Genomic DNA, 10932 nt, shown 5'->3' with positions numbered 1-10932 from the left:
GCACAGGGACGCGACCCTCTCGTTCACCGGAGTGAACCCCAACACGCAGCGGCTGAGCTGTGGGGCAATGAGCAAGCCCACACCAGCTCGCCGCCGCTCCCCGCGGGCAACGCCAGAGAAATGGAGAGTCCAACCCCTCTCAAGAAGTTGGGTTCCAGAGCCCAAGCTGTGCGTGGAGGTGAGGCCGACTATATCTAGCCGGTAACGCTCAACCTCCCGCACAAGCTCAGGCTCCTTCCCCCCCAGCGAGGTGACATTCCATGTCCCCAGAGCTAGTCTCCATGTCCGGAGATCCGGTCGTCGAGGTCCCCGCCTTCGACTGCTACCCGGATCTCTCCGCACCCGCCCCTCATGGCTCCTCCCGCAGGTGGTGGGTCCACGGGAGGACGGCCCCACGTCGTTTCTTCGGGCTGGGCCCGACCGGGCCCCGTGGGGAAAGGCCCGGCCACCAGGCGCTCGCTGCCGAGCACCCACCCCAGGCCTGGCTCCAGGGTGGGGCCCCGGTAACGCCAGTCCGGGCGACGTAACCGGCCTTGATCTTTTACTTTCCATGCTGGGCTTCTGAACCGCTCTTAGTCAGACCCGTCTCCCAGGACCTGTTTGCCATGGGTGACCCTACCAGGGGCATGGAGCCCCCGACAACATAGCTCCCAGGATCATTCGGGTGCTCAAACCCCTCCACCACGTTAAGGTGGCGGTTCGGGGAGGGGCCTCATCTCATTACATGTAAAATGCAAATGTAAATGTTAAATTTTCACTTTTACATTTCAAATAATAGTACAATGGAAGGGCAATTTCATCAAGTGTCAGTGGTATAATATTGTAGTAGTAGTAGTAGCAGTAGTAGTATTGTTGTATTTGTGGTTGTTGTGGTTTTCTGACTTCATGTTAACACAAGTGTGGCTCTTGTGGTTTGGACCTGTCTGGACTCGACTGCCACGTGCACTCATACTTCATTTATGTAGTAATAACAGTAGTTGTACTTCACAGTCACCACTGACAGGTAGAAAGCACCAAAATGGACCGGAAACCTTTGGGTCAGTGGGTGAGGGCTCTACCACTATGCCACTGCTGCCCTAAAGTGGAGGTGTTTTTATGTTTGTAGCTGAGGAGAAGATGTAGAGAGTAAGCCGTGATACGAGAAGCTTTATCTGACATAACAACATTGTATAGGGCAGTAATATCTAATACAGATGGGGGCAGATTTGTGTTGTAATACTGTCATCCATGGTCATGGAAATTCAAAATATTATCTATTTTGAATGGGGAAATGTCCTTTATGGATCCTCACAAAGTCCTTCAATATCACAAAGGAATTGTATGACATCATTACATTCTACAATCTGAAAACTACAAATAATAGCAGTCATAGTAGCAGTTGTAGTAATAGTTCTAGTAGTTTTAGTAGTAGTTGTAGCACTAAAGTAGAGTTCAGGTGCAGAGGGGAGCAGGTATGTGAACGTAGTAATTGTAGTATCATTTGTAGCAGGTATGTGGATGTAGTAATTGTAGTAGCATTTGTAGCAGGTATGTGGATGTAGTAATTGCAGTAGCATTTATAGCAGGTATGTGGATGTAATAGTTGTAGTTGTATTTGTAGCAAGTATGTGGATGTAGTAGTCGTAGTTGCAGTAGTATTTGGGGCAGGTATGTGGACATAGTAGTTGTAGTAGTATTTGTAACAGGTATGTGGATGTAGTAGTTGTAGTAGTATTTGTAGCAGGTATGTGGCTGTAGTTGTAGTAGTATTTGTAGCAAGTATGTGGATGTAGTAGTTGTAGTAGTATTTGTAGCAAGTATGTGGATGTAGTAGTTATAGTAGAATTTTTAGCAAGTATGTGGATGTAGTAGTTGTAGTAGTATTTGTAGCAAGTATGTGGATGTAGTAGTTGTAGTTGCAGTAGTATTTGTGGTAGGTATGTGGATGTAGTAGTTGTAGTTGTAGTAGTATTTGTGGTAGGTATGTGGATGTAGTAGTTGTAGTTGTAGTAGTATTTGTAGCAGGTATGTGGATGTAGTAGTTGTAGTAGTATTTGTAGCAGGTATGTGGATGTAGTAGTTGTAGTAGTATTTGTAGCAGGTATGTGGATGTAGTAGTTGTAGTAGTATTTGTAGCAGGTATGTGGATGTAGTAGTTGTAGTAGTATTTGTAGCAGGTATGTGTATGTAGTAGTTGTAGTATTTGTGGTAGGTATGTGGATGTAGTAGTTGTAGTTGCAGTAGTATTTGTGGTAGGTATGTGGATGTAGTAGTTGTAGTTGTAGTAGTATTTGTGGTAGGTATGTGGATGTAGTAGTTGTAGTAGTATTTGTAGCAGGTATGTGGATGTAGTAGTTGTAGTAGTATTTGTAGCAGGTATGTGGATGTAGTAGTTGTAGTAGTATTTGTAGCAGGTATGTGGATGTAGTAGTTGTAGTAGTATTTGTAGCAAGTATGTGGATGTAGTAGTTGTAGTAGTATTTGTAGCAAGTATGTGGATGTAGTAGTTGTAGTAGTATTTGTAGCAAGTATGTGGATGTAGTAGTTGTAGTAGTATTTGTAGCAGGTATGTGGATGTAGTAGTTGTAGTAGTATTTGTAGCAGGTATGTGGATGTAGTAGTTGTAGTAGTATTTGTAGCAGGTATGTGGATGTAGTAGTTGTAGTAGTATTTGTAGCAGGTATGTGGATGTAGTAGTTGTAGTAGTATTTGTAGCAGGTATGTGTATGTAGTAGTTGTAGTATTTGTGGTAGGTATGTGGATGTAGTAGTTGTAGTTGCAGTAGTATTTGTGGTAGGTATGTGGATGTAGTAGTTGTAGTTGTAGTAGTATTTGTGGTAGGTATGTGGATGTAGTAGTTGTAGTAGTATTTGTAGCAGGTATGTGGATGTAGTAGTTGTAGTAGTATTTGTAGCAGGTATGTGGATGTAGTAGTTGTAGTAGTATTTGTAGCAGGTATGTGGATGTAGTAGTTGTAGTAGTATTTGTAGCAGGTATGTGGATGTAGTAGTTGTAGTAGTATTTGTAGCAAGTATGTGGATGTAGTAGTTGTAGTAGTATTTGTAGCAAGTATGTGGATGTAGTAGTTGTAGTAGTATTTGTAGCAAGTATGTGGATGTAGTAGTTGTAGTAGTATTTGTAGCAGGTATGTGGATGTAGTAGTTGTAGTAGTATTTGTAGCAGGTATGTGGATGTAGCTGTTGTAGTAGTATTTGTAGCAGGTATGTGGATGTAGCAGTTGTAGTAGTATTTGTAGCAGGTATGTGGATGTAGTAGTTGTAGTAGTATTTGTAGCAGGTATGTGGATGTAGTAGTTGTAGTAGTATTTGTAGCAGGTATGTGGATGTAGTAGTTGTAGTAGTATTTGTAGCAAGTATGTGGATGTAGTAGTTGTAGTAGTATTTATAGCAAGTATGTGGATGTAGTAGTTGTAGTAGTATTTATAGCAAGTATGTGGATGTAGTAGTTGTAGTAGTATTTTTAGCAAGTATGTGGATGTACTAGTTGTAGTAGTATTTGTAGCAAGTATGTGGATGTAGTAGTTGTAGTAGTATTTGTAGCAAGTATGTGGATGTAGTAGTTGTAGTTGTAGTAGTATTTGTGGTAGGTATGTGGATGTAGTAGTTGTAGTTGTAGTAGTATTTGTAGCAGGTATGTGGATGTAGCTGTTGTAGTAGTATTTGTAGCAGGTATGTGGATGTAGTAGTTGTAGTAGTATTTGTAGCAGGTATGTGGATGTAGTAGTTGTAGTAGTATTTGTAGCAGGTATGTGGATGTAGTAGTTGTAGTAGTATTTGTAGCAGGTATGTGGATGTAGTAGTTGTAGTAGTATTTGTAGCAAGTATGTGGATGTAGTAGTTGTAGTAGTATTTATAGCAAGTATATGGATGTAGTAGCTGTAGTAGTATTTTTAGCAAGTATGTGGATGTAGTAGTTGTAGTAGTATTTGTAGCAAGTATGTGGATGTAGTTGTTGTAGATGTAGTAGTATTTGTGTTAGGTATGTGGATGTAGTAGTTGTAGTAGTATTTGTGGTAGGTATGTGAATGTAGTAGTTGTAGTTGTAGTAGTATTTGTAGCAGGTATGTGGATGTAGTAGTTGTAGTAGTATTTGTAGCAGGTATGTGGATGTTTCCTGAGTCAAGTTTAGACAGGTCTCCTCACATCTGTTTGTGCTGTTTACACCTGATGTACACCTGGTCCTGATCTGGTCCTACTCTAGTCCTGGTTTAGTTCTGGTTTAGTCCTGCTTTAGTGCTACTTAAATCCTGGTTTAGTTCAGGGTCTAGATCTGATCTAATCCCCATTCACACATGTATTTTAGTCCCATAGTCTCAATTTTAATCCCTGGTTTAGTCTTGGTCTAATCCCGATCTAATTCCGGTTTAGTCCTGCTTTAGTCCTGGGCTAATTCTGGTCTACTCCTGGTTTAGTCCCGGAGTAGTCCTGGTCTAGTCTCGGTGTAGTCCTACTTTAGTCTTGGTCTAGTCCTGGTCTAATCCCGGTTCACACCTGCAGGCCCATCTGCTGTCCTGATAATCCTGGATTAGTCCAGGTTCTTGGTCTTAATCTGGGCCCAGTCTCTGCTCTGTCTCAGACTTCACAAACATTTGGATTCTCCTCACTGCACTTTCATCTCCACGTTTCATATCGTTCTCAAACTTCGGACAGAATCTTAAATCTTTTCTGAGATCAGAGGCGGACATTTTGAGGACTTCTCTGACTTCACGTGGTGTTCTCAGGAGACTTCAGAACCATTTCAGGATCTGTTTGATTTTTAAGGACCCTGTCATCTTTCAGATAGAACCTTTCATACAGCTGAAGATTTTCAAGAATAATTTTCATAGAGTTTAAACCAGGACTAAACCAGGTCTGAACTAGGACAAAACCAGGACTAAACCAGGTTTAAACCAGGACTAAACCAGGACTAAACCAGGACTAAATCAGGACTAAACCAACAGTGAACCAGGACTAAACCAGGACTAAACAAGCACTGAACCAGGAGTGAACTAAGACTAAACCAGGACTAAACCAGGACTAAACCAAGACTAAACTAGGACTAAACCAGGACTTAAAGTTTCTTAAAGGTTTCACATGATGTGATTTGGAACATGTTGGACCTGAGCTGGACTTTAAATCTCTGTATTTCCCTAGACTACTTTTATTCTGAACTGAAATAATTGTCATGAATATTTCTGAGATCTAAATGTGGAAAAAATCACATCTTGAGTTGGTTAGATTTTTTTGGGGCATTTCATAAAAAGTCAAACCCACCATTCAAACTGAAACTACGTGCTTGTATTTGACAAACAAACTCTCCCTTTTGCTCTTATCTCTGAGAATAAAGAACATTTTGGATTTGGAACCTCGTCAGGACTTTTTAAAAACTAGTCTTTCATGTTTTTATTGTAGATTTTACAGTTTTTAGCTCCTCAGACATTTAAACCCAAACCTGAGCCAATGATTTTGTACTAGGTCAGTCCTTCTGTTGAAGTCAAACATTTTGTATTTTTTATTTGACATCTCTCACGATGATGTCATACGTGGACTGTCTCTCTGGTGAATCCTCCGTTACCGACCTGACTCCGCCATGTTTCAGTCCAGAAACCGAAGACGCTGTTCGACTCTTACCCAGGAAACCTGGACCAAACCAGTCTAAACCGGGTCTAGTCCAGACTACACCGGGTGTAGTCCAGTGTAGACCGGGTCCGTTCCACGCCCGGGCCGAAGGTAGTCTGCGGCGCCGTCTGCTGAGCACTCGTGTGCATCATCAGTATGCTGCGATGCAGTCACACGCCCCACCACCGCCCAATCACAGCGCTGCGTGGGGGTCGGACCAGGAAATGAAGGGCAACACAAATCCGGCAGGGCAGTACAGGTCTGGGTTTAGCACTAACAGGAGAACCAGCTACAGCCCGCCCAACCCGGAGCCACGCCCAGGATTCACGAGGACACACCCCCTTCTGAGCACCGCCACACCTCCGCTGAAGTACCAGGATGCAGACTTATTCCAGGCCCCGCCTCCTCAGTTTAAATACAAACCCAAAAAGAGACGACGATGGTTCCAACGCAAAAAGAACCGAGAAACAATGCCATCAACGCCACTACTGTACCACGGTCAGTGCGGCAGAGTGATTAGCCTCCAGGAGTCTAACCCACAGCCTCCTCCCTGTGTCACTGTGGCAGAGTGGTTTATGCAGTCTCTCCTCCTCTCACCAGGAGGTTGTGGGTTAGACTCATGATCTGTGGAGTGTGCATGTCCTCAGGTTGTGGGTTAGATTCTAGGTATTTTTTGCTCAGTGGTTGTGACTTTAATCTGGTTGTAATCCCTGTGTGAACCTGGATTAGCCCTACTATAGTACTTGAGAATGCTGTGCTAATTTAGTTCACTCATTTGGGGTAGTTTTTGTAAACAAACCTGAGGAGGGACATGAAGGAGTCACTTAACAGGGTTGGTATTTTGTTTATAAATATTAAAATGATTATTAAAAATGGCCATTCCAGGTCTGTAATTGGACCAGGTTTTGGTCTGACGGTCTCTGGAGCAGATTGGAGTTTTCATCTAAAAATGTGATTTTAATGTGACCCATTTTCAATTAATTATCTACAACTACAATTAGACCTGCTCCACTGACCCCGTTCTACTCACCCAGAGACCAGGACTAAACCAGGACTAAACCAGGACTAAACTAGGACTAAACCAAGACAGAACCAGGACAGAACCAGGACTGCACCAGGACTAAACCAGGACTAAAAAGGACAGAACCAGCACTGAACCAGGACTAAGCCAGGACTAAGCCAGGACTAAACCAGGACTAAACCAGGACAGAACCAGTACTGAACCAGGACTAAACCAGGACTAAGCCAGGACTAAGCCAGGACTAAACCAGGACTGAACCAGGACAGAACCAGGACTGAACCAGGACAGAACCAGTACTGAACCAGGACTAAACCAGGACTAAACCAGGACTAATCCAGGACTAAACCAGGACTGAACTAGGACTAAACCAGGACTAAACCAGGACTGAACCAAGACTGAATCAGGACTAAACCAGGACTGAACTAGGATTGAGTTGGGACTGAACTCGGACTAAACCCAGACTGAAACAGCACTAAACCAAGGCTGAACCAGGACTAAGCCAGGACTCCTTGTAGCCATGTCTACATTTGGTTAATTGTCATAAGTGTCAGATTCTGTGTAAGAAAGTGAATGTTTTTGTTGTGTGGGTATTATTCCAAAACCAGCTGAAGTAATGATGTTGCCTTTTAGTTTGTCCAAATGTCTCAGGCTCCTGCAGTTTGCCTCCTCCATCTGTTGTATATTTATTATTAAATATACAAGTGTGGAGTGAATGAAGATTGCTCTAAAGTGTAAAGTGACTTTGAGTCTGGAAAAGTGCTGTACAAGACTAGTGCACTATTATCATTAGTTCTTTAGTTTATATTTATATTGGCAATAGCAGAAAAGAAAATGCATTGAGTGAGTTAGCTGGAGTTTTGGGAGTGACTGGACAGTTTAATCTACCTTTTAACTGGTAAAGATGCTTTTTTTCCCCACAGAACTTTTTGTGCAAGGTTCAAAAAAAGGTTTTTGTCAGTGCTGTGCAATGCCGTCTTTTAATCAATTCATCGATGTCGTTAGTCGATTACAGCCCTTTTATTTATAACATAATCAGGATTTATGATGTCACATGAGGCACATCTAGACGCAGACACATCCTGATATCTGTTCTAAACCTACTTCTCCTCCTCCCTCTCCTCTCCCCTTCTCTCCTCCTCCACCTCCTCTTCCTCTTTTTCCTCCTCTCTTTCATCCCCCCTCCTCCTTCTCTCCCTGTCTCTCCCTCTCCCCCTCCTGCTCCTCTCCCCCTTACTCCTCTTCTCTCCTCTTCTCTCCTCCCCCTCTCTCCCTCTCCTCCTCCTCCTTCTCTTCCTCTCCCATCTCTTCTCTCTCTCCTCTTCTTTCCTCTCTCCTCCTCCACTTACTCCACCTCCTCTTACTCCTCCTCCTTCCCTCCCCCTCAGTCCTCTTCTCTTCTCCTCCTGCCCCTCCCCCCCCCCCCCCCCCCCCCCCCCCCCCTCCTCCTCTTCTCCCCCTCACTCATCCTCTCTTCTCCTCCGGCCCATCTCTCTCTCCTCCTCCTCTTCCTCCTCCTCCTTCTGTTCCTCTCCCCATCTCTTCTCTCTCTCCCCTCTTCTTTCCTCTCTCCTCTTCTTTCCTCCTCCACATTCTATCTCCTCTCCTCTTCCTTTTCCTCTCCCCCTCTCTTCCTCTCCTCCCCCTCTGCCACTTCTTCTCCCCTTCTTTTCTCTCCGTATTCTTCTCTTCCTGTCCCCCCTCTTCCTCCTCCTCCTGCGCCTCCTCCTCTTCTTCCTCTTCCCCTCTCTTCTCTCCCTCCCTCCCTCCTCCTTCTCTCCACCTCTCCTCTCTCCCTCTCCTCTTCCATCTCCTCCTTTCCCTCTAATCCTTTCTCCTCTTCCTCTTGGTGTTGTGAGGAGGCTGGTCCTGTATAAAACCTGTGCATGCTGTAAAGCGGTGTAGACTGCTGTAAATACCTGCTCTGAGCTAGTGAATAGGTGCAGTAAAGCGACTGTAGATGCTGTAAAGCAGTGCTGTGTGTGAGGAGGTGATGAAGGCAGCTGCAGTAAAGTGTGCCAAACTGCTACGACACCTGCATGTGTGTTGGCGGTAAGTGGTCGCTAAGGAGCAGTAAAGCGTCTGAAAGTGTGGGAAAGACTGCAGCAGAGTCTGGACCAGAGCCAAAGTGAGGTTATACTAGAGGACACAAATCAGGACTAAAGCAGGTCTGAAACAGGACTGAACCAGGAATAAAGCAGATCTAATGCAGGTCTGAACCAGGACTAAAGCAGGTCTAAAACAGGACTGAACCAGGACTAAAGCAGGTCTAAAACAGGACTGAACCAGGACTAAAGCAGGACTAATGCAGGTCTGAACCAGGACTAAAGCAGGTCTAAAACAGGACTGAACCAGGACTAAAGCAGGTCTAATGCAGGTCTGAACCAGGACTAAAGCAGGTCTAAAACAGGACTGAATCAGGTCTAAAGCTGGTCTGAAGCAGGGTGGACCACTTAGTTAGGACAGTGCAATTAATCAGATTTAATGGACATGTAGATTGAGTCTGTCTAATGATCAGTGATCATTTGTGTGGTTTTAATGCACAAGTCTACAGCCAGTCCTCTGTCAGGAAAAGCATGTGGAACGGAGCGGACTAGGGCTGTCAAAAGTATGTAAAATCAGATACTAAAATTAGTATTGAAAGTAGACACACATTTTTTCAGATACTGGTACTGAAAAAGTCCCATTCACAGGACAGAAACAAACCTTTCCTGAATAGATTTAGAATGATGTTGAGTATAAGACACATAGACTAGTATACACCATGGACCATTATGGAACCTACCTGAACGACTGAGGGATTATAAGTACACATGGGAATATAAAAGAAAGTGTTACCTTTTAATGTTCATTTTTCATTTTATTTTTGTAACGCACAAAATCACAACAACAGTTGTCTCGAAGGGCGTTCATGTTTTGGTTGATGGGGGAAACCAGAGTACCCGGAGGAAACCCATCCAGACATGGGGAGAAACATGCAAAACTCCACACAGAAAGGCCTGGGCGACCCGGGGATCGAACCAAACCTTCTTGCTGTGAGGCATGAGTGTTGCCACTCACAAAAACACACACAAAAACAAAAATGTTGAAAATCACATTCTATTGTCCAAAGAAAGAGTGTTTTTTTAATTATCATTGTGGTATGGAATCGATATCGAGTATTCAGTCTATTCCTTAGTATCGAAATCAATTTTAAAATTGTTTGTATCGTGACATGAGGGCAGACTCAAGAGTTTGTATTGATGAAATTTGACTATTTGAAAGTCTGCATTGCTGATGTTCACGAAAATAGTGAAAATGCTTTATTCGAAGGTTTAACACGTGTGACATTGTGATTGGTCACGAGGAAAAAAATATTGGACTAAAACAAGTTGGAACTAAACAAGATTCTGGGAGAATGCATTCACACTATGAGCTGAAAGGGTTTGGTTGGTTTAGGTCAGTCCTGGTTTAGTCCTGGTTTAGTCCTGGTTTAGTCCTGGTTTAGTTCTTGTTTTGTTCCTGAGTTAGACCTGCTTTAGACCTAGTTTAGACCTGGTCCAGACATGGTTTAGTCTTGTCTCTGGTTTGATATAAATTGGAACGTTAGTGGTGCAGTGTGTTAAGCATTCATTCTGATTGAATGGTTTGCTGGTTCAAATCTCACTCTGACTCAAGATGTTGTTGTGTACCTGGGCAAGACACTTCTGCCCCAATGCCAAACAGAGTATACAGGCTTATATTAAATGTTATGGATGATTAAAAAAAAAATACTGTTAAACTCCTGTAGTGTCTGTTCTGTCCAGAGCAGAGATGGCTGTACTTTCTTTTATATTCCTATGTGGTTTTAAATCTGTGTAATCCCTCAGTGTCCAGGTAGGTTCATAGTGGTCCATGGGCATATACTAGTCTATGTGTCTTATACTTGTTCTGATACAACTCAAGATAAGGATAAGGAAATGTTCTGTCCTGTGAATGGGAGGTTTTTTAGCATTGATACCTGCTCAAGTGAGTAGTAGTAGTTTTGATACTAGTTTAGTATGGATTAGTATCTGATTTTCAATATTTTGACAACAGTACTTAGAGACTGCAGCTATCAGCTTTTGTGTGTGTGTGTGTGTGTGTGTGTATGCCCAGTGTTTCTGCAGTAGGATTAAACATGTAGTGCAGATTTTGTCAGTACACCGGTCGATTTAATCCAGAGCAGAGGAGTTTACAGCACCGCAGCACAGAGCAGACTGCGTGGGAACAGAGAGGACGAGCTCTGCAGAAAGACCGGCTTTAGATCAGGTTTAGACCGGGGATAGTCCTTTGAGGGAGTCCTGCTGTAGACCCGAG

The sequence above is a fragment of the Periophthalmus magnuspinnatus genome, chromosome 2, assembly GCF_009829125.3.
Source record: "Periophthalmus magnuspinnatus isolate fPerMag1 chromosome 2, fPerMag1.2.pri, whole genome shotgun sequence".
Lineage (NCBI taxonomy): Eukaryota > Metazoa > Chordata > Actinopteri > Gobiiformes > Gobiidae > Periophthalmus > Periophthalmus magnuspinnatus.
This window is presented reverse-complemented; position numbering follows the sequence as displayed.